Source organism: Anopheles gambiae, chromosome 3, assembly GCF_943734735.2.
Source record: "Anopheles gambiae chromosome 3, idAnoGambNW_F1_1, whole genome shotgun sequence".
In the NCBI taxonomy this organism is placed as follows: Eukaryota; Metazoa; Arthropoda; class Insecta; order Diptera; family Culicidae; genus Anopheles; species Anopheles gambiae.
In genome coordinates, this window is record NC_064602.1 from 89,819,102 (window position 1) to 89,842,167 (window position 23,066).

Sequence of the window (23,066 nt, forward strand, 5' to 3'; positions counted from 1 at the left end):
TAATAGCATAGACAAATAGAAGCGGCACCACCTCGTGGTCCGCTCTGTCTGTCGTGTGGCTGATTTCTCTTGCGGACACGAGGTTCCATCTTCAAAGCTGCGTATTCCAGAGTACTGGAGTTCCTTACACTGAGCCCCTGCGATAATGAGGGACTCGTGCTGACATTAAACAAAACTCGTCGTTGTCGTCCCCCATGTCCAATCTCCAAGGTCCCACACAAGCGCAACGCGATGATGATGATGATGTGCCCGAGGTGGTAAAAGATCAAGAAATACCAATGCGCACGATCCAAAACCAAACACACCAATGAACCCTCACCCTTCCCGAAGAGGGTGGAATGCAATGCCGCTGGTGCCTCGGGAAGGGGAGACCTCATAATGAATATCCAAGGTTCACCAGCAACTTCAAGTTGTCGGGGAGGAGGGCTTTATACATCTCCAGAAGATATCCTCCACCCTTCCATTACCCCGTTTTGTTTGTGAGGGTGGAGATGATAGGCCAAAACAGGCATGAGAAGAAGAGAGCACTGAAATGATTTAAACGTGTTTGCATCGATGATTCCGTTTAAGCTTACGCCCGTCACAAGATAGAACATACACAGCCGAGGCCCAAAGTGGGTGAAAGATTGAATTAAAATGGATCGAACAGACCACCCTTCCTTGTGGCTTCTCCCTCTCGTTAGGGGGGTAATGTGTGAGATTGTGTGTGTGTTGCAATGCTTGATCCGTCGCTTTAATTCATTCACCCCTTTCTACGCTGTCGAAGAGGGAGGCCACGTAGTCTTCCCGCTAAATAAGAACCATGTTGATCCAACGAAATTGTGGCCTCTCTCTCTCTCTCTCGCTTGCTCTCTGTCTCTTCCCACCTCACTCGAGTGGCGATTATGGTGTGTAATGATGGGAGGATTTTATATGTTCCCGCGTACGGTACACGTTCATCACCCATCCACAATCCAATCCAATCCGTCCGTTCGGGCGATCGCGATAGGGAAATTACAGTCATCGAACTCCGGGGCCGGCCGCAAGAGCAAAAGTGTTCAGAGGATCTAGCAAAGCCGCTTGCCCAGTGAGGCCATAAATAAACATGCTGGTGAGCTCTACACAACTCTTTATTGTAGTTCACGCGATGTTTGAGACAAACTGATGTTCAAGGAATTCTTTACTACAAAATTTTTAGTGTAGTTTGACGAATGTCCCCCAAATGTGACTCGCAATTTTGCACGCCTATCTGGTACCAGGTTTTTGCCAACCCCGTAACATGCCCAATGTCAACATTGGCCACTTCGCCGATAACAGCTCGATAAATAAATAATGTTCCAAATCGCGAAGGAAAGAAGAAGATATGTACATCAAACGGCAAGAAAGGGGCGTCAGGAATTGCGTTGAATTAACGGACCAACTTCTTCCACTCTACTCCAAGTGAACGGTCTGTCACTGCGCTGCGCAAATCGAAGCAGGCACCTCTCTTGGCAGACACATTCAGCTGTCACTGGTGCGATTAGGTTGGCTGGAAAGTTGCTTGACAAAGGTTACAAGTGGTTGGAGGATATGGAATTTGTGTTCAAGAAATGATTCCTCAAACGGGTCTAGAATATATAGACGGTGTAGAGACCTGCCAACACTTTGCGCGACGACCTAGCGACGGCTAGCAGAAGACCACAGTTAGAACCGAAGCATTAAATTCCAAACAAGCGTCCAACCGTCCCTCCAACCTCTAGCACATCGGGCATTGGAAAGGAAGAAGAAAGAATCAGCGTACGAGTGCCTCCTCTTCTTCTTCTTCATTGTGCCTCACTCCGTATGCCAGGGCCGTACGTACTATAATCCGTCTTTCGTGAAGTCGTGAAAGAAAGCGCTCATCATCGGCGTTAACTGCAGCAAACACGGACAAACACGACGGGCGCGCGCACACCAACACCATCAATTTAAAGCCATACACGGATGTGTACTACCCTAGCCCCGCGTGGAAAGGGTAAATAATATTTCTCCTTTGCTCTTTCCGCGCTTATCCGATGCGAGCCTTCCAAGAGAGCCCATTCCCTACAGCCTACGTTCTCGGGCGGTGTTGAAGACCGCGGATTATTGGTTTTACTAATTCATTAGCGCGATGAAATTGAAAAATGATTCCCGTAACCAGATCTTCGTGTGGTCGGTGTGTGCGAAGGGGAAGAAGTGGCCATGGTATTAAGGTTAGCGTGATGTTGTCTTCACCTCCACCGCCCCGAACTCTTCGCACTTTCCGCTGCTGTCAGCTCCTCATCAGCTAATTCAATCCCACACCACGAAAGGTACTCCAAAAGATCACGGCGAACCATCCCCTGCCTCACAACACCACCAGCGGCGGGTTGAAGGAGCGCACCCACACCCGCACCGTACGGCCTTTGGGCCGTTTCGAAGAGTGCCTGCTTTGATATTGATGAAGTTTCATTACAATCACATTCCGAGGCGATTTCTGAGGTTGAGGAGCACAGCACCGAACCACGCTTAACGGTTAACACCTTTTCTCGATGCCTTCCGACAGGCTTCTCTCCTCTTAACGTAGTTCACCATCCCCAAGGGTAATTAGAATGCAAGACGAGAGATCGACCACCTTCCAGGCCGCCGTCGCTTTGGCAGAGGCTCTCCGGGACGGCATTAAATCCGTGTGTTTGTGTGTGGTTGTTTCTCTGCTTCTTCACCTTCTTCACAGTTGTATACTCCTATCGGGTATCCTCCAACGGGGGGTTTGAGTCTTCAGAGAAATCAACTTCTGTCGGCGTCTTCTTTTGGCCTACGACGCTTCTCCTAAACGATCACTTTGTTCCACTGCCGGGCGCTGTCATTTGTCTAACTTTTTTGGGGAAGTTTCGGTGTTTCAAATTACCATTAAACGCATAACGGTGTCGTATCACACGTGCGTAATAGTAGCTTTAGAAGTACGACCGAAAAGGAATTTAAAACCCATGGAGAACAAAACATCTCGTTTGTTCGCACAAAACTTTTTTTTTTCTTTTCACAGTTCCCGGCACGGCAATACACACTCACACACTACGGCACTACAGCAACACAGCAGGACAACTGTCACTTTGCGTCCTCGAGATTTGCAGGAACTTCAAACAAAACAGTCCAATTTGCAACTTTTGATTAAGTTCTTAATAAGTCCTCGAGAACCTCTTAAGACTCTCCTTAGAACTAAAACCAACTGCCATAATAAGGCGCTGAGACACTTGGAGGAGCATCTCGCATCAGTTCCGTGCTTCCCGTCCGACGAGGTCGTCGTAATTAGACGTACGAAACGCAGCGAACGACTACGCGATGATGTTCCAAGTGTACCCATTGCCCCGAAACGCCGGCGAAAGGATGCGATTGCGCAGACTCTGCACAGTGTGTCCTTCGCCGCGTCTTGGTAGTGGTCGTCGTCGTTGTCGTCATCGTCTTGGTTGTCGCTGTTACCGCCGTTTGTCCTCATCGCGACAAAAAGTCTTTTTACAAGCCATGAAAAAAAGAACCGAAAAGAGCACAGCCGGTCTTTTAATCTCTGCTCGAGTGTCTTTGAGGCACCGAGTGGCCGGGTAGAGTGAGTATGACTCAACGGCCTGATTAATAGATGCTGAACATAATTAATTCTAAAGCCTTTTTGGAAACAGCGCGTTTCAGAATACACGTCGTACTGATCATTCCGATTTGAAGACTATTGGTAGAAGAAGAATTAGTTTTTTTCAAAATCCTGGAAATTCAAATCCTTCAACTATGACAACAAAATTATTTGGGAACTTTCGGGTTTAAGCTTATCTGCATGTTATTGTTATCTTAAACATGTCCGCTTGTGGCTCTAAAAGCTAAATTCGGATAAGATTCTATTGAATTTGTTTAGTAATGATCCTAAGTCAAACTTAAAAGCCAAATATCTCCTAAACTCACATTGTACAATATCAACCAAGTACTATAAACATAAATAAATCAATAATAATCCCCCGTTTTGACACACCTGATCAAGTTCAATAGCTCCACTACTGCTGCATACCTGAGGCGAGATAGATGCAAAACCACTTCTTGCCCGGAAATGCTTGAGCTTTTCACTTTACAATCTTCTTGGCGCACGGACGGGCGGGCTCTGTGTGCTCGAGGCAACAGCGTACCAGTACTTAACGTCGGCCATCACACATCCACGTAGTAAAGGGGATGGTGGGTTAGTGGGTGTCACCTTGAATGTGTGTGTGTGTGCGTTTGACTTGGCGAATACACGAATATCCTTTTCTTTTCCTCCCTGAGCTCCTCGCCTCCTTCACGCCAAGTAGAAGGAAGAGAGGAAAAATCTTATTTTCCATACGAGTTTTCTTTTTCTCCTTGTTGATTTCTTCACCCCACTTGCAATTCAAATGTGCCGCAGGAGGAGAAAAAGGACACGAAATAGAAGAAGAAGAAAAAAACGACACGAACGCGTCGCGTTCACCCGTCATGGAAACTTTCAAGTATTTCGTATCCAATTTAAATTTACTTTCGCTCTCTACTATCCTTCGTTCCGCGAGCTTCGCTTGTACGCTGTGTGCCCTCCTCCGCTTGGCGTTGGCCACCGCCACAGCATCCTTGGCAAAGGGCACAACCATCGTCTCCTGCGCAATCTTCTTCCCCGTCGCTCGTCGCTCCACCAAAATGAGCCAATCTTATTACAGAGAACCGACCCACGCTTTCCTTCCACTTTCTCTGCATTTTCCTCCTCGGTGAAAAACGCTATAAAAAAAGGAAAAATCAGCATCTACACGAACAACTTCTCTCGTCGTTCACCCTCTCCTATTGCCACCATTAGAGGACAACGTCCTTTTCCTGCTCGTTAGCGTATTGACGCGGGATGCTAACGAAGCGAGAAGCGAGAAGCAACATCATTCATCTCGCTTTGTCGTTTGCTGATTTTTTTTCTCTCTTCTGCTTCGCGTGTTGGTGTGAGTGTGTATGTGTGTGTTTTTCCTTTTTCAGACTTTCCCTTCGCTTTCCCCGCTTTTGTCCCCGCTGGCCAATAAATTGAACGCGCGCGCTTCAAGTGATAAGGGAATTTTCTCGGCGTTTTTTTTTCATCTTTTTTGTTGCTTACTCTTTTTAACGTTTTTTTCTTCTTCATCCAATCTACCCCTACCTCCGCCGCCCGTTGCTATCCCAACGGATGGAAAACAGCGAAGGAAAGGGTGTACAGGGAGGCACATTGTAAGAGAAGAAATCAAACACACTTTCTTGAATTTCCATCAAAGCAAGCAGCGACGGTTGCTGCTGGTGTATGGAAAGTAGAGGGAAAATCCCTTCACATGCACACAGACACACACATACGCACACATACACACATGCATACTCCGTCCGGCAAAATGAACGGGAAAGGAAGAAAAATTTTGCTTCTTCGCACAGCTTCACATGTGTGTCGCATCGTACCACACACCCGCCCGCCGCGTGTCGTGCTCAATATACTTTCGCAGCATGATTTATTTCCATTTTTCAAAATTTGTTTTTTTTTGCGCATACTCCAACCACTCACTCACACAAACAGAAACACACATACACGCTTACATGTGTGGCAGTATTAGAGGGAGGTTTTTTTCTGGTTCGATTCTAATATACAGCCGGATGTTATGAGAAGGCATTAAAATGATATAACCAACACGTACGTAACATCATCACGCTGCTTGAGATTAACATTTTTTCGGGGGAGGTAGCGAAACGAAATATTTTTACATCCTTTACGTGACGCGTATTTCTGGTTTCTGTAAATATCGAGATAAGCTTTTTGATTTTTGTTTTTTTTTGTATTTTTGTAGCTATTTTTCCATATTTCCGCAAACATCTTGGTGTTAAAATTACAATATTGTTAAAAGTTCTTCATTGAATGCATGCTTGAACAACTTCATAAAACGGATCTTACATATAATTTTGATTTTATTTCTTGCTAGCAGACCGCCATATCTATTAGATGTTCAAGTACATTAGTTATGAGTTATGATTCTCTTAAGATTTCTTTGATTGGAGAGATGTATATAGTGGAGTTCAAGAACACACGACCAAAGCCACGAATATCCTACATACATTGTTCAGAGTATGAGACCTCCTTGCTGGCAATGCTTTCAGCGAGTCTAAACATTCTTGTCGAGTTACAAGCTCCGAATATCTTGAATATCTTGGCATTGGAAAGATCTGAAATGTTTTCCTCAGTGACTCATAAAGTTGTAGAACGAGTAGCTATTGAACATTATATTGAGCCTATACGAGGTTTTATTGAACTTTTCTAGAATCAAACTAAGACCTGACTAGTTTATGACTCTACGAAATATAAATCAATGAGCGAATAGAGTAGGTCATATAATCTATTGTAGTCAAGATCAAATTTATGATAGGCAATTCCGATTTACAAGGACTCTAACTAATGGTATAGCTTGAGTATTCATGTATGATTTTGAAAGATTCCTTTTGAACATTCTGAGCCGTTCAACATAACTTCTTATAGACATCCGCAAGAGGAATAGACTCATAGGGATATTCAGTTGTGATATTCGTAAATGAGACTTTGGAGAAGAACTACAATGCTACAATCAAGTACTCTATCACACAATGGCTGTTATTTAATACATTCTCCAAAGACTTATTAAATGACCAGAGCTTTTTTTAATGCATTAATGACTGTCCTAAAATGACGTTCAACTTCAAGAAACAATCTTGTTGCAAACATAGGCAGACCGTAAAACAGTTGCAATATCTAATAAACACGTCCAACCTGTTGTCCCGGTCGCCATGTGTGTCCACAAAACTTTTTTGGACCTTAAATTTAACAACGGGACAACACAACGGCTGAATAGCAACTGTCGCTGTGCAGTAGTTTCAGACTGAACCTACCAGGACAATCTTTATTGGCAGCAGCGCTTGAGTTAATGACTGAACGGAACTGCCATGCTCCAAGACCGCCCAGGTAAGGTTCGTCCGGAGGATAGACCTTTGACTGGATGGAAGAACATTCCCTTTTTCGCTCCGGTAGCGCATCTGTCACCTTCCGGAGGCCACCGTTTCTCTTTCACCATCCTCTGGAATCCACCGTTTCCACCGTATGTCTCGTGAGCAAATAATCAATTAGTCGACCGTTTCACTACACACAGCACACTGTTTCCTTCTTCACGCTGTACGGAATTCTTCCCGCATGGTGCCGTAAGAACGGACTTGGAAGTGGAGTGGAAGCAGGGAAACCCCGATAAAGCGGGTGGGAATACCGAGACGACCTCACCTCCGCAAACGACTCCGATGACAACGGGCAGGTCATAAATTATATTTCATTTCGCTTTGTTACAACAACACTCCACCACCACACCACCACCACACCCTCCGATCAGCAACCAAAAAACACGATTATGGAATGGTGGTATAAACCGCGGTGAATCGAAGCCAGAAGGTAAGAGATGAGTAAAAAAAAAACCCTAAGCAAGCAACCAAACGAAAGGAAAACTGGCATTGGCCGGGGACGAGGCGACGACGGCGACTCCAAAAAGGATATCGACAAATCAACAAAACTCTGGGAATATACAGAGAGAGAGAAAAAAAGCGACGAAGAAACTACTGGCCAGATACATTTGGAGTGCAGCCGAAAATCGAGATCGAACGGCCCTCCGTAGCAAAACAGTGACGAAGGAAAGTGATGGGAGATAAGTATCGAAAGGGCATAAAAAAACAACAACAAAACTAATACCAGACGAACGAAAATTGTGGCCGAACGCAAGTGTGTACTGTACTGGGAAGGAAGGAAGGACCAAACGAAGGGGAAAAGGGACGACTGGCAAACAGACAGAAATACTCACACAAGCATAGTTACAGGACAGATGGAAACACGTTAGACAAACGTTAAAACAAGGATGTGAAACGGGAAAGATAGTGCCAAAAGGAATAGAAAAAAGGGCAAAACCCCTTGAAAAAAGGAAGAGCAAAAGCAGCAAACCGATAAAATACACACCACAACTGCACACACACACCGATAAAACAAAAAAAGATATACAAAAAATCCGTTTTGCTTCGATTCGTTGCAAGGATGGTGTGCAAGGATTTTGCTGGTTCGGGCATGGTGAGGACCCAACAGGAGGTTACCATGCTTTTTATGGTTTGTTGGTTTCGGGCCCTTAACGAGGTGAGATAGTGGGTGTATGTGTGCATGTGCCTGCTCAGAGAGGGTGGTTTTGTTTACTTTCGAACTGTCAACTGTGCGTGTGTGTGTGTCTGTGTGTGGTAGACGCACTATCTAAACCGTAACAGCAACAACACCACTGCGCGCACGCCTAGACCTTCCACCGTGACGATCGTAAAATAAATTTATAGCACCTACAGGGCACACGAAAGGACGCTTTTAGGAAATGGGAATTTATGTTCGATGAAGCGGAAGGGGCGAAAAGGTTTTATTAATTTTCTAATATTTGCTGGACGTACCTTCCGAGCCGAAACGGTCGATAGGAAGTGCAGGACGCTTTTATCCCTTTATTTCCGGACTGCTTTGCTTCGCTGTGAGTGATGCGATCGTGTGATCGATGTTGATCGTATCTGTCTCTCTCTCCGGTGTCACGTTCCTTCAACAGTGTGCGTTATCCGTGCGTGAATCTCGAATTTGTCTTGCGGGTTTATTAATGACTCAATCGTGGTGTAGTTGATGTTGATGAAAATGTTGACCTAAAAGCTGGAAGAAAAGACAAAATTAAGGAAATTTTATTAAAAATGCTAAAATTGCTACATTCTTAACATTGATTATTGATATTCAACCCAAGCATACAAAAAGTTGAAAATATTGTACAAATTTTCAAAATTAATAATATATGTTACATTTTGTTGCATTGGATGGAAATGAAATATCATATTGATATGAATTACAGGGTTTTCCAAGTAATATTCGAATATGCACATCATTATTAGCCACTTATTCGATGATTTTCTACAGCTGTCATACATTGGTATCACAACAAAGTTTCAGTTCTTTTACATGATTTTCAACACATCACAAAGAACTGTCAAACTCAATCTAGTTTGGGATTTGTTGAGAAGCATGTGGAAGAACTGATTTAATTAATGGGATGCAAATACAACATTTGACAGCTGTTGAAAAACATCTTGCAAGCAATGATAAATGTTGTTGACATTCAAAATTGCCTCGGAAAATCCTGTAACATCTTGCACGTGGCGAATAGCAAAGTTTACATTCCAAAAATGGCATGAAAACCCCTGTCATTTCGTTCCCCAGACCTTTACAAAATGTTTTTGATGTCAGCGCGAGAAATACGCGGTAAACTAGTCCAATAAACAACTGAATCCGTAAAGAACATTACCGTATTAATACACGATGCGCAATCTCAGATTGCGCATATATTCGTTTTATCAAAACATATGTCATTTCGCGTAGCCAACCCTGAGCTATAAACGTCATTTCCATACAATTTTTTCAAGTCGTTCTATCATTCTATTTTTATGCATTACAATGGTCTTCACAACGCATCATCTAAATAGACTACAGGTGAGTTCTTAACTCTGACTTTTGGTAGCCATGATGGATGGAGAATTCAATGGAGATTGGCAGCGATAGCGAGTGAAATGTTTGCTGAGGACTTTGTATGAAACTTCGAATGAAACTAGCTGTCACATGAAGATTTGTCAAAGTACACAGGATGGACCAACCTGTAGTAATATCCTTGTGGATGTGGATATCAATTCAGCACAAAAAAGAGCCTACTTGAACTGACTATTGACCCGGTTTGCGACTCAGTGTAGAAGAATCTTCGGCGTCGAAATTGAGTCGTAAAATGGGTCGAAATTTGGACATTTCGTGAGATGATGTTCTTCTTCTTCTTCTTTGGCTCAACAACCGATGTCGGTCAAGGCCTGCCTGTACCACTAGTGGGCTTGGCTTTCAGTGACTAATTGATTCCCCCCCATAGCAGGATAGTCAGTCCCACGTATGGCGGCGCGGTCTATTTGGGGATTGAACCCATGACGGGCATGTTGTTAAGTCGTACGAGTTGACGACTGTACTACGAGACCGGCTATGTTACTGGTTTAGTTAAGGAGATAAAAGATTGCTTTTTTGGAAATATTTTGATCAGTTGGAAGTATTCCCTCGATCACTTAATGGACCTTAAACCATAAACCACATATTTCAAGCGTCGCAACTGGAAAATCACTCGTCTCAAAATGGAACACGTCCCTCTCGTTCTGGTTGTGATAATTATGTTTATGATTTAACAAGCTCACAAAAAGCTGTTCGCTCATTCACTCTTCCTACCATCATCATAATTCGTCACACTGCAACACATACACACACGCTTGCGCGTACAAAGTGTGAAATAACACTTCTAATATTCAGCGCACCACGCTGGTCCCCCCGGGTCCAGTACAAAACGGATGTCGTTCATTAACTGATCAAATTATGATAATTAACACTCCCATTCTCGCGCTCCAGCTCTCTCTCTCTCTCTAGTCCAGTAGTGTCGTTCTGCACTATGGTCACTAAACGTGCGCTGCCACGCATTGATGTTAATTAAAGATTAGAGAATGTGTTTTTTTTCGCCCTCCCCGGGGAAGTGATTTGAATGTTTGAACCTTTCACTAAACCCCAGGAACAGCCACCAAGCAATGCCGGTTGGCACCCGACGAAACACACGCTGTGGGTATGTATTGTGATTTGTTGTGAAAAGCCCCTGGAAGCACTTGAGAATCGTGCGTGTTCCACGGAACTGTACGCACCAGCATATAACGTGGCCATGAGGGAAATGGGAAGTAGAGCCCATCATCCTCATTTACCTCGGTTTCGGAAGAGCGTACACCCTACCCCATACCCCGGATGTGGTAATTGTTTAGGGCGGTCGCGCACAAGCTGACCGAGCAGACATCGTTAAGGGTTTTTTTGGTGCTGCTGCTGCTACTAAATGATTTGATTTTTCTACTGAAATTTATTTAATATACATTTTTTCTAATTTCAATACGAAAGTGGCACTCTTTATACGCACACACAAGGCCACAACGAGACAGCTCCTTCACAGCTGGCAACAGCAGCTGGCAAAGTAACACGATTCCTACCGTTTGCGCTGTTTGTTTCACACCTTTTTTCTGCTAACGATCGTTTAGCTTCTGCAATGTCCCTCTCCTTTGGGGTTTGGTATAATTTTTGCAAATTAGTTGCTAATTTATGACCAAAGCGTTACCTCTCGCCTAAACGTTCACCCGTCGCAAGCAGGGTTACAGGACGCAACGTACAGTCTTTAGTTCTTTATGTTGCAATCTTGCTGGTAACATATCAGCAAAACCATCTCTTTGACATCTGTTTCCGTTTCACCTGGTGCTTGGTGCTGTGATGCAACATGATCTTCAGGCATTTGCGACGAATTGTTTTAAGAAAGGATAGAGCAGCATTAAAGATGAAGGGTTACACTATTTCCGAAATAAATTAAAACATTGCTGAAGAGTTTCTGTAACCAATTTGCAATTATTAAGCAAAATGTATCTTTTTTGTTAAAACTCCCTTATAAATACAAAAAATAAAATAAAATTAACAAAGCTACTTCACTAAAGATTGTTACCAGGCGTAGCCGGTACGTTACAGGCTCATAAGAGGTTAGCTCATGTATGATTGTATGTAATGGTTGATATACTGGAGCATAATTATTGAAAAAAACGTTAAAAACTGTTAGAATCGGCTTTTTAAAGTGTATGAAAAGTATTATAGTTCCTTTCAAACAGAAAACTATGTTGTAATTTATCTTTGTTTGTATACTTTTGTCGAAATCCAATATGGCGGAGTGCGGAACTGTCAATTGGGTATGGAAAGCACAACCCGGATGATGGCATATTGTTCCGCTGACAGACTGAATTTTCAGCTTTCTAGCTAGAATAGATAAAGGGTCCTAAAATATACCCAAATTCAGTGCTACTGCATAGACATGCAAGATACAGAGGATTTACATATGATCGGATAAAACAGGTACACTTTTGGTACATTAGGCGATACTGCTAAGCCTTGTTTGTGATTTAAACTAAACACGCTGAAAACCCCTGTAAATGGTTGATATTTGTTGTGCTACAATTGTGATAATGAATCGAATCATGACTAAGAACTCAACGGATGAAATCCCAAAATTTCCATCATGTTGAAGTACATGACTAGGGCCTTGTCAGAGACTCGACAGGCTATCGAATGGAGTGGAATGTTCGATGCGCGTCTTTATGTTGTCCTTCAAACACAGAACCAATGCAAACTCATTAGATCATATCACAAAACAATATCATATCAAGTGTCACAATTGTTACCGGCTTTCGAGTAAAATTTCGGGATCATTTGGTAGTAAGTTATTATTTGATGTTTTATGTCATAAGCTTAACATTTAAAGGAATTAAATATAATTCTGATTTATATTTAAATTGACGTGAGAATAACCTGTTGAGCGATGCAAAAAAAAAGGATGCCACAGGAAGAAGGTCATTCTTCACATTAAAACCAAGTTCATCACACAAGCAGATGTCAAAGTAAACACAACCCTTAAGGCTACTGCTAAAGGTACTGTGCTTGCTACCGGTTCCACCTAAATGCAGTGATTTACGCCGAACACGGTTAGCATAAGCTGGCAAGAAGATTGTTTTCTCATCGTAAAATTTGCCGGACATTCCTGGTGAACACCAATGGAATCATAATTTAACCACGCTTGACAGTGCCACCAGAGCCTTGCGAGCAGCAGTGATCGCCCCCAGGCTCGGTCCCCGTTCGTCCACAGAACACACAGAAGAAAGAATTTCAATTCTGCATAATCAATTTTTCTTCTCTGACCTCCTATCCCTGCCACCAGAGTTGTCTGTCTTTCCCCCCGCGGTGGCGCGTCATGCACCGCTGCTTGGACGGACTGGAGAAGCAAACTGCTTCTGTTGCGGTTCGTTTTATGATTTAAAAACAATCGTAATCGTCATTTTATCGTCGTCGTTCCGTTAGGTGGAAACGACGCTAAAAGAAACAAATGTCATTTGCTACGGAAAGAAGGGCAATGTGGAGTTGGGTGAGAGGACCCACATTAAATCGAATTGCATTTGTATCTGTATTTTTTTAGTCTTTCCTTCCCCCTCCCCACTAGCAATGATTTTGATTGTTTCAGTACAAAATTACAGAACAACAATGTTGTTAGTGTGGCGTGTCTGTACATACGCAGTAAGCACCGCAAATGAGCAAGACTGTCTTTTCTACGCATGGGACGGCAGCCATAGACAATTATATACCACCCATCCCATCTACCCCCAGAGGTTCCCCTCAGGCTGACACACGAGCAGGAAGGGTTAGTGGGTTGTGGTTGATGGAGATAATTGGTAGCGTGTAAAGCGAATATGCTACCTTCAAATGTCACATCACGGTGCGTGTGTGTGTACTCCAAAGGCGGGGATGGGCATGTGAAGAGGAATTTAATTCTACTCCCCCACTCACCAGTCGTCGTCGGCCCTTAACGGCCATTAACGTTTCCCCCCACGTGGCGGGACACGGAGGGTCGGATGTGCAGCATTGTGTCAGACGGTTCACGGTTCACATGCACAATTCAACCGAAAACAAAATCATCATCCCTAGCCATGTGTGTCGGGGAATCTTGATGTGTTTTTTTACTTTTAATTTGATGCCATTTATAAAATTTCTTCACTTTTCACATTGTGAGTGAGGGTGCGTAAATTTACAACCATGTGGCTCTCATGGCACACCTTCGGAAGGTTCCATGGAATAAGGTTATTAGTAGTTTATGTTAATGCCCTAATCGGTTGTATTTACTCATCCAGTAGATGACATCATCTTCAAAACATTTGATGTTAGTATCCCAATATTCGTATATTTGAAGCAATCATATGATCAGAGCCTGTTTGGAACTACAAAGATGTAGAGCAAGTTCTTGCTACTTGATTATTGGAGTAAAAATAATCCTAATTTTCCAATAATGTCCACGTGCTGCCATCCTTTAGTTCTGAAGTTCTAACAAAACTTGAGATGTTACCAAGACACAGCCGTTCATTAAACTAACTGATACAACAAGCTGAAAGACTTCAGCAATTTCACAAGATATTGGAACCCTTGGATGATATTGTCCAGAGTTAATTTTCAACTCCACCCTTACAAATGCATTGCACACTCTGTTCCGTTCGATCGTGTTGATCTCTTTTAACCAAAACGACCAATATTGCACATAATCCGCAGACGTCCTTGAGAAGGAGAGAAAGTGGCGTTCGACCCATAATGATGTCCGTGCCACTGGTTGTCGTGACATAGATTCGTGCCGCCGGACGTGATTACACGCTATTCTCGCGCACTTCTGATACATCGTTGGAACACTCAAAATGTTCAGATTACTTTCCGTGAGAAACACCCAAGAACAGTTAACGTAAGACCTGAGCACAATCCAGAAGACATCTTATCTTATCCGTAATTATTGAAGTTGAAGGAGATTTTTTCAAAAATCTGAAGTCTGAAAGCAACTTCCTTATACTCGCCCAGAGACATGCGGATAACGTTAATTGGAGGTTTGCTAATTGCATCCAACATGTGTTGAGGATAGTACTTAACGCGAATCTCAAACCTAACGTATATCTGAAGAAGTATGCCCTCTTTAACATCTGTGAACATCTTCTTGAAGTGGCAATTAATTTGAGTTGAGAAAAATATATGTGTGCGTGAATGACTTCGTCCAGTAATGTCCAACAAATTCCTTCCAATCTTCAAGAACAATCAAAAGGTACAGCCACATCCTGAAAGTATTACCATGACTTTTCACTTTCCAGAGCGATTAGGTCTAAACTTCAAATGAGCTTATTATTAAGCCTGTGTATTTCTTTAGCGATGTTGGGAAGACCAGAGTTCATATTGCCTTGAGAAGTTAGATCCTTCAAATATAGGAAATGTTTCTTTGAAGTCAATTTTTTTGCCTTTTGTGCAAAATTGTATTTATTTTGAATGTTGTTCAAGATGTTATCTGTTGAAATGCAGAAGTTTAAAAGATTGAATCCATCGTTGCCGATTTTAAGCCAAATTAGGGCCAAAACAACTACGCTTCAAGATCATCCGACAGATGATCAACAAAACTGTGCAAATTTTTAGTGGAATTTCTTCAAATCCTCACCATTTATAGCATTAATATGATTTAATAAAAACATATTTTGAATCATTAAATTTTTAATACAAATTAGATTCCACACACAGACACACATTCAAGCGCAAACTTGAAATGCACATTAATCGTCTTCATCCCCTCGAACCGATTAGCTCTCTTCCGTTTTATTTTGTGAAAGGGGGTTTTCTAATGTGTGTTTTTTCCATCTCCCAACCCTGATTAAAAACCTACCACTCCGCCGAGCATAAAATATTCATTTTAAAACGGTTTCTTCTCTCCACGCGCAACCAAACCACCATCACTGCCCAAAAAACGAGCTTTGCGCGAAGAGAAACGAACGCATCAATTCCCACAAACATCCCCTCGCGTACCACCGCGCAGTCGATGTCATTTCGAACGTCATTTTGGGGACCGGGGGGAAGGGGGAGATTGTCCAATTTCCCTCCCACGAACATATGCACACACACACACGCTTAAACACAGTTTATTTCATTGCTTCCTACAACATCACGCGCGCGCTCCTCCGAAAATCAGCATGAAGGTGTGGAGAACTAATTTAAATTAAAATATCCAGTCAATAAACCCCTAGCAGACACACACACAAACACGGCCAGCCCGCCCAGTCTGGGGGCAGCACACATCTCGCGCATTTCTCGCGCTACTTTCCCCCCGTTCTCGCCGTTCTTTGCGCCGCTCGTACGCCATCCTCCTTCATTTCCATCAACCCTCGATTTAACAAAAAAAAAGAAAAAAAACCGGGCCAGCGGGGGTGGAGTAAGCTGTGGGTAAGGTAAAACTTTTTAACGATACATACATACTTTCAGAACGCAGGGGGGGGAAAAACAGGCAACCGGCCATAAGGGAGGGGAGGAGAGAGCAAAAGCGCAGAGAAGAAATCTTCCAAAATGAATAAATTGACAAAGCCAGGAGGAGGCGAATCAAGCCGGTGTCGTTCGAGGGCGGAGGTGGTGTATGGCACAAGGACGACGAAACGGGGTGAGGGGAGGGATCCCGATGAGACAACAATCGAAAAATATCCGTTTGCATTGAGAAAACAGACCGGCTTGGGCGGCCGGCAATGGGAGAGGAGGTGTGTGGAAAAGAACAACATTAAAATAAGGTATCGAAGAAACAAAAAATACGATCATCCCTCTCTCTTATGCTCTTACACACACACACACACTAACACACACTCATCGAAGATCTCTAAATTGTCTCTTTTTCCGTTTTTGTCGTCCTCCTCGTTTCCATGCGTCTTTCCATCCTGCTCATTCTAGGGCAGTTTTCTCGCTCTCCCCTCTCTCTTTCACTGCTTCTCTCGCTCTAACTCGCTGCTTCTCACTCACACCACCACCGTCGTGCTTTAAACGAGACCCTTTCGCTTCTCAATCAGTAACGATGTATTTTCTCGATATTGTCAATCAATACCACCCCCGGTCCACAACCCCTTAACAGTCTGTCCCCCCGTGTGTTTGCATACACCCCTTCCGCTCTGTTTTACAACCCCTTTTTTGTGTGTTTCTTTTAATTCTCCTTTTTCAATCCATTTAAAATTCAACCGAAAACGAACAAAAACGATATTTTTATTCCAAAAAAATATAATTCTCACACACACACACATGATCGGAGGGAGTGGAGTTCCGCGAAATTTCCTCACCCCGTTTCCATCTCACCACTATTTCCGCCTCCCCATTCCAGTATGCAAACGATCTACATACACACACACGGACAGACCTTTCGCCTTGCTTGTCTTTCCTTGCCGGGCCTATTTTTCTGCAGTTCTGCGCGAATTCGAACGAGAAAAAAGGAGTTCCCTAAAGTTGCACTCCCCCAACCTTTAATTTCGCATTTCTTTTCCTTACCATACACACACACACACACACTCACACATGCACGCGAAGGCCAAGAAGCTCTCGTTCCCCTGGGCAACCACCGCGGGCAACCTTTACCCCTTCCGGCTACTTGGACGGAAGGCTCGTAAAATGTTATTTTGCAAAAATCGCACACCATCGCCGAATCAGAAGGGACGCGGACGGGGCCCGGGACCCGTGAAACGAAACTGAAGAAGATTCACGCATAAATGCTAACCCCTTTTTTTGAAAACAAAACAGCAAAAAGAAAAAAAATACAGCACATTAGAAGGAAACGTGAAGGAAAGTGACAGAATGAGCAAACAAAAAAAAAGCGTCGTCCTTACTGTTCCACACAACAAGGGGTAAGTAAAAAGAAAATACACACATGAACGGGGTACGAAGACGAACAAACAAATGTAGGAGAACCGAGCAACACACAACACACAGTAAGCATTGAACAAAAAAAAAAACAGCACACGGCCACACAGGAAACCGATGCTGTCGAAGACACGATTTATGTCGCACTCGTTACACCGTACCGCTCACACACACACACACACCTTCCGTTATGATTATTTGCACCACACACTCGCATGTATATATTCGCGCACCCGCCGAGGGCCAAAGAACCGTGTTCCGGGGTGTAAGAAGGGCTGCGAAACGCCGCTGAACCAAAAAAAGCCCGGCAACAAACGTTCTAAAGCGAAATAAACGCACACACACACACATGCACACATGGCAGCATTATGGAATATTGAAATTGGATGCGTGTGTGTGTGTGCGTGCTCGCGAATATTTCAAACTCGTGTGCGGTTGTTCCAGGGGACGCAAAAATGTCGAGGCAAAAGGCGTTTCTTAGGCAACCAGGTGCGGTGGAAGGGTAAGGAGGGAAGGTTGCAGGGGCATCCCTATTTCCCAGGTGCGTGGATTTTGTATTCTTTTTGTTTTATGATTTTTGTTGTGAATCGATTTTTTTCAATAATTAATATTATCTATTTAAACACAATTTGTTAAATTTCCGTTTTTATAAACGTTTTTGTTCTCAATACATGTTTCTTTTTTTATGCAAAATAATTCACCGTGTTTTTTCGGCTTTGCTACACTTTGATGCATGCACTTTACACACACTTACATTTTTTTCCCAACACAAGCGCGCACACACACACATACACAGAGAAAGACGCGGATGTGCATTGTATGTACACGCACTGGCGAGCGAGATATTTCTCGACTTGCGCTACACTTGCACTTTAGAGCGAAAGCAACACAGCAGCAAGAGTGAGAGAGAGAGAGAGAGAGAGAGAGAGAGAGAGAGAGAGAAGAGCGCACCCATCAACACGAGAGAGCAAGAGCAGAAGAGCGGACAAGAAAAAAAACGACCCAGCCAACAAAATTTAAACAAAGAAGCAGCTAGAACGGGATAGAATACGAGCGCGTGAGCGAGCAGAACGAATCGTGAGCGAGTGAGAGAGCGAACTGCCATTTCGCTCACACATCGCGAAACGCGAATCGAAGCTGCTAAACTGGCTCTTCTTTCCCAGTCCGATGGGTGTGTGAGTGTGTATGTGCGCTTTTTTTTGCTTTACTTCTTCCTTACGCATCTGAAGCAAAACTTTCAATGGAAAATAAAACAAACCAAGACGAACGGTGGTGATGATGGTGGTAAAGGGGGGAAAGGACTTTTATCCTCCCTCGTCTCTCACACCGTTTGATTTTGCGTGTATGCGTGCCTGTATTGCAAGGGATGGATGGCGAGGAAATGCAAACCCCTCCCCCCTCCCCCCGCCCTTGCATGGGTGGAGAAGCGAAGGAAGGACAACTTGAATATTAATCCCCCGCGCGCGCGTTTTATATTTCTGCCATTTTTGTTTCCCGATTTTTTTTTCTTCTTTTTTTTGTGTATCTTTTGCTCTCTTCTACCGTTGCCTCTGCGCTCTTAATCTTGGAAACGAAGCATATTCACCTTGATTTTTGATTCTGCACAACACCCGCACACGCAACACACACACACAGAGTTACACGAACATATCCACAGATACTTCTTGCTTGCTTCTGCTGGCCACAGACACTTCAACTTCGAACTCCAAAATGGAAATAATGGATAAGAATCGAACGCACGCCCCAGAAGCTGTTGTCTTGCGTTTGGGTATTTTTTTGGGTGCACCACAGGAATGGAATATTTTCTTCTAAACTTCCTGAATATTCTATCACATCAAACACGTACGCATGCAGCACACAAACACATCAAAGCACACCGGGGCCCCGGGAAGGGCGTTAATTTGATTCACACCAGCCAGAGCAACGATGTTCCCGCAACGAAAATTCGTCGTTTCGAGCAGCAGCAGCAGCCGCGCGGGCAGCCCCCATTCAATTTGGATAATTTACTCCCGTTTAGCTTTTACTTCAGCACCATCGGCGGAGGAGAAGAAGGAGAATGGGGCACCCCCAAAACACACCAGCACCAGCCCCACCAACGGGAGAGGGGTGGTTTTGATTGATGCTCTACCGCTCACTCACGGGCACAACACACTGCCGATGCGACGCGCACTGGATGGATGATTTAGTTGCTGTCGATTTTTGCATAAAATCAAAACTTAATCCACTTTTGATAATTTTTCTCTCCTAAACACAAACACACACCTTCTTTTGTGCGATTGTTTAATTAAAAAACAGTCTCGCACCAAGGGCCCCTTGGCTGGAGGCTGCTTAACGGGCTGCCGGCTGCGAGCGCCACACAGAACACTGCACTGTGTTGAATGGGAAATTGCACAGGGAGAGCGAACAAGCGGACGCACGTCCGTCCGCGTCGAAGGATTTTTTTGTTTTGATGGAATCTCTCTCTCGCGCGCGCACACACACGTACGGGCGGGCCAGTCGACTCTCGGTTGCGGTTTGTTGCCGTCTCTTACTTTCTGATTGGATGGAGCACACTCTTTCGCTTTCTCGCTCTTCCTCTCGATCTTTCTCTCTCGTTTTGCAAACCCCGCTCGCACTCAACGCACTTTCAACCCTTGTGGAACGAAAACCAATACATACGACGGTTGTACGCACACTGCTAGAGCTGCCTGTGAATGGGCAGACGCACACTGCTGAATGGCATTCGTTAGGCGGTGGTCTGACCGTTGTGTGATGATTGTGAGTTGAAATTATTTGTACTGGTGCCTGAAGTTTGTTATTGTTTTTGTTACATTTGTAGGCAGCTGGTTTTGGCGCGATATTGGTGAATGTGTTTTATTTTTGTTGTGATTTATTGTGATAAAAACTTAAAAAAATAAAAATATATTAGTAATAAGATGTAAATGAAAATGAGGAACATGAATTGAATACATTCGAAATTAGATGTGCTAAAACGATGATCAACATCACAATTCTTCAGGTTTTAAGTAAATGAGAAGATGCCTATGTAGCCAGTAGGCTCGAAGTTTTTATAGAAAAAAATAGAGTGCAATTCTAGCGAACATCGCGTGCAACATAAAGGCAGTGGTCTATTTAAATTGAACAATATGTTTAAACATGAAATTTTATTAATTATTTAATTTTTAGTTCTATGAAAACGTGATTTTGTTATTTAACTAAAATTTAAATATTTGATTTATATTATCATGGCATGAGGTTGCTGATTAGAGACATTAAATTAATAAAGAATAACTTTAAAAAAGCCACAATGCTTGTTTGCCTCCAAAACATTGCAAAACACTATCACGCGTCATATTTTGTTAATTTTTTTTTTTTACTTTTGGATATTTTGAGCCCAATTTTGATTTAAAATTAAAATCATTCGAGAATGATGATGTTTTTTTAATACATGGAGCATTAATTATGCATGCTAGCTTTATGATCACATCAGTCTCACATGATTGTATTACAGACTAATCTCACAGGCAGGATTAAGCACAAGCAAACAAATCGGCGTGGCCGAGGGGCCCAAAAAAAAAAGGATTCCAGCCCCCGCTCACAAGCAAATTTGCTTCTGAATCCTACTCTAGTTCCTAGAATTTCTCTTACAATTTCTTGATTTACACTTCAGAAAGGCCTACGTTCGTGTGACCGCTTAGGGTCTCCACTCGCGTTAATCCGCCACTGCTCACAGGTTGAACTTTGATTGCCTGCCAACTATAGAATATGTGCTTATTAGTTGGCACGTGTTTCCAAACAAATTTAATCTGGAATTAAAATTGGAATAGGGGACCATGTGGTGACTTGGTGACTGACCAAGAGTGGTTGCAAAAATATCACCAAACATCTGATGAGCGCACCAACTGTTTGACTCTCACGTTTGATTATCACAGTGACATGCTTTCCTTTCAGTCGGAATTTGTCATCACCAGTGTTGTTAATTGAAGTGTAGTGAATCTAGAATGCGATACTTAAAACAGTATCCGTTTATAACACTTGTCATGACTATGTCAGTGACTTTTTGCATATCTGATCACAGTAAAAAAAAGTCATACCAAAGTGACTGACCAAGCATTGGTTGCTAAAATGTCACCTAGCATGTATTGGACATACCAACATGGATTTTGTTTCAGTCAGAATTTATTATGACATTGACAGTGACACCTAGCAAAATGTGACCTAGCATGTATTGGACATACCAACATGGATTTTGTTTCAGTCAGCATTTTTTATGACATTGACAGTGACATTTTGCAACACTGTACCCAACTAAAAAAGATCCAACCAGTGAGACTACACTATAGCAATAATGAAGCTGATATTTCTAATTAAAAGCTGTTCATAATTTATCAGAAATTCATATTTATTTTGATTTCTTATTGGGTTCTGTAAGTAAAGTAATAGTTGCACATCAACTGTAAAAACGTTTTAGATTTTAAAACCAACAAATATTTCATCCAAAATGAAAACAAAATCAGATGAAAAATATTAACTATTTGACTAAACAAACGGTTGTGCTGAAGACAATTATGCTTTGATAAAACTTTACCAAAACATGATAATTGAAACCTTAAAATCAACCAATCGAGCCTCTAACAAAATGGAATGAATGAGCAAAATGATGGATGATGTTAAGCGCTCTGTCGAATCATTAATTTTACCCAAATGTGTTAAGTATTTTCATGCTACATCCCCTTGTGCTTTTTTTTATTGCAGTAAAACACAAAACTACAATCCATACTGTACGTGGGGAAAACACGTTCTATCATTAGCGCAGCAACGTTACAGAACATTTTTATTCTACGGCGTTCTCTCGAGATTGCAAACAACACGATAACGACTCATGCCTTGCATCGAATCCATTTATCTTTCTTCGGTAATGATAATGAAAAAAAAGTTTTAAAAATGTTGTGTACAGAAAGAAAAACATCCAATACGCAATCGCGGCCGCCAACCCAAATGCGCTTTGCGCAAGATATGCGCGGACTGCGCGTAATGTGATACGTTTTGTGCAAGCGAGATAAAAATCACTCCCAAAAGGAAGGATGCACTGTAAATATTGAAACAGCTTTTGAGCCTAGAAGGCTCTAGGATCGTTGTTGGCACAATCACACACACACACGAACGTACAGCCATCATTTCACACGACTAGGAATGGGAAGGAAGCCAGCAGTAGGACCGGATTCCACAGATTTTTCTTCCATAATAATTAATGCTTAAGAAAGCGGCCACACTAAAACCAATGGGAAACAGGGCCATAATGAAACATTAAGTCGCTTACCTTTGGTATGTGTGCTTGTGTGTGTGTTTGGTTGCTGCTTTCCTCTTTCGTTCACACCTTCTTCTTTCTTCTTCTCGGGGCCTCCCGGGGTTTTATCGCTCCCGGGAGAGGGTGAAGCTTCACCGAACCCGAAAACCGAAAATGATCATTCTGTCAGCTTTTTTACAACCCCCGTACAACCCGGTGCACTTCTCCATTCAAGAATATGTCCTTTTTGCTCGGGTCTGTCCAGACACTTTCGTGTCTTTTTCTTCCCCACACACACACACACGCACACACGTATGTACTTTGTCTTCCCAGGTTCATCAACTGTATCCATCATCCATCATGTTTCCGTTCCGTGTTAGGTTCTGCTGATTGTTGCTGTTGCTGCTGTTGCTGCCTATAGTGCCTTGGAATATCCTTTCCCTTCGTTTGCTTTGTTTATTGACGAAAAAAAGA

General features: G+C 42.9%; 1 protein-coding gene across 4 annotated transcripts in view; it reads right to left on the reverse strand.

Moving 5' to 3' along the window:
- The window catches only part of LOC1280917 (uncharacterized), a 32,867-nt gene that overhangs the window by 9,561 nt on the left and 240 nt on the right, over positions 1–23,066 (reverse strand). The window contains exons 2-3 of one of the 4 annotated variants that reach the window (XM_061655834.1): positions 22,626–23,042; positions 8,419–8,662 (exon numbers count right to left, since the gene is read on the reverse strand). The gene's annotated coding sequence lies outside the window, so the exon portion shown is untranslated. Of the gene's footprint in view, positions 1–2,678; positions 3,257–8,418; positions 8,663–18,911; positions 19,784–22,625; positions 23,043–23,066 lie in introns of those variants that run through there. The other 3 variants (XM_061655836.1, XM_061655835.1, XM_061655837.1) reach the window with 3 other exon arrangements.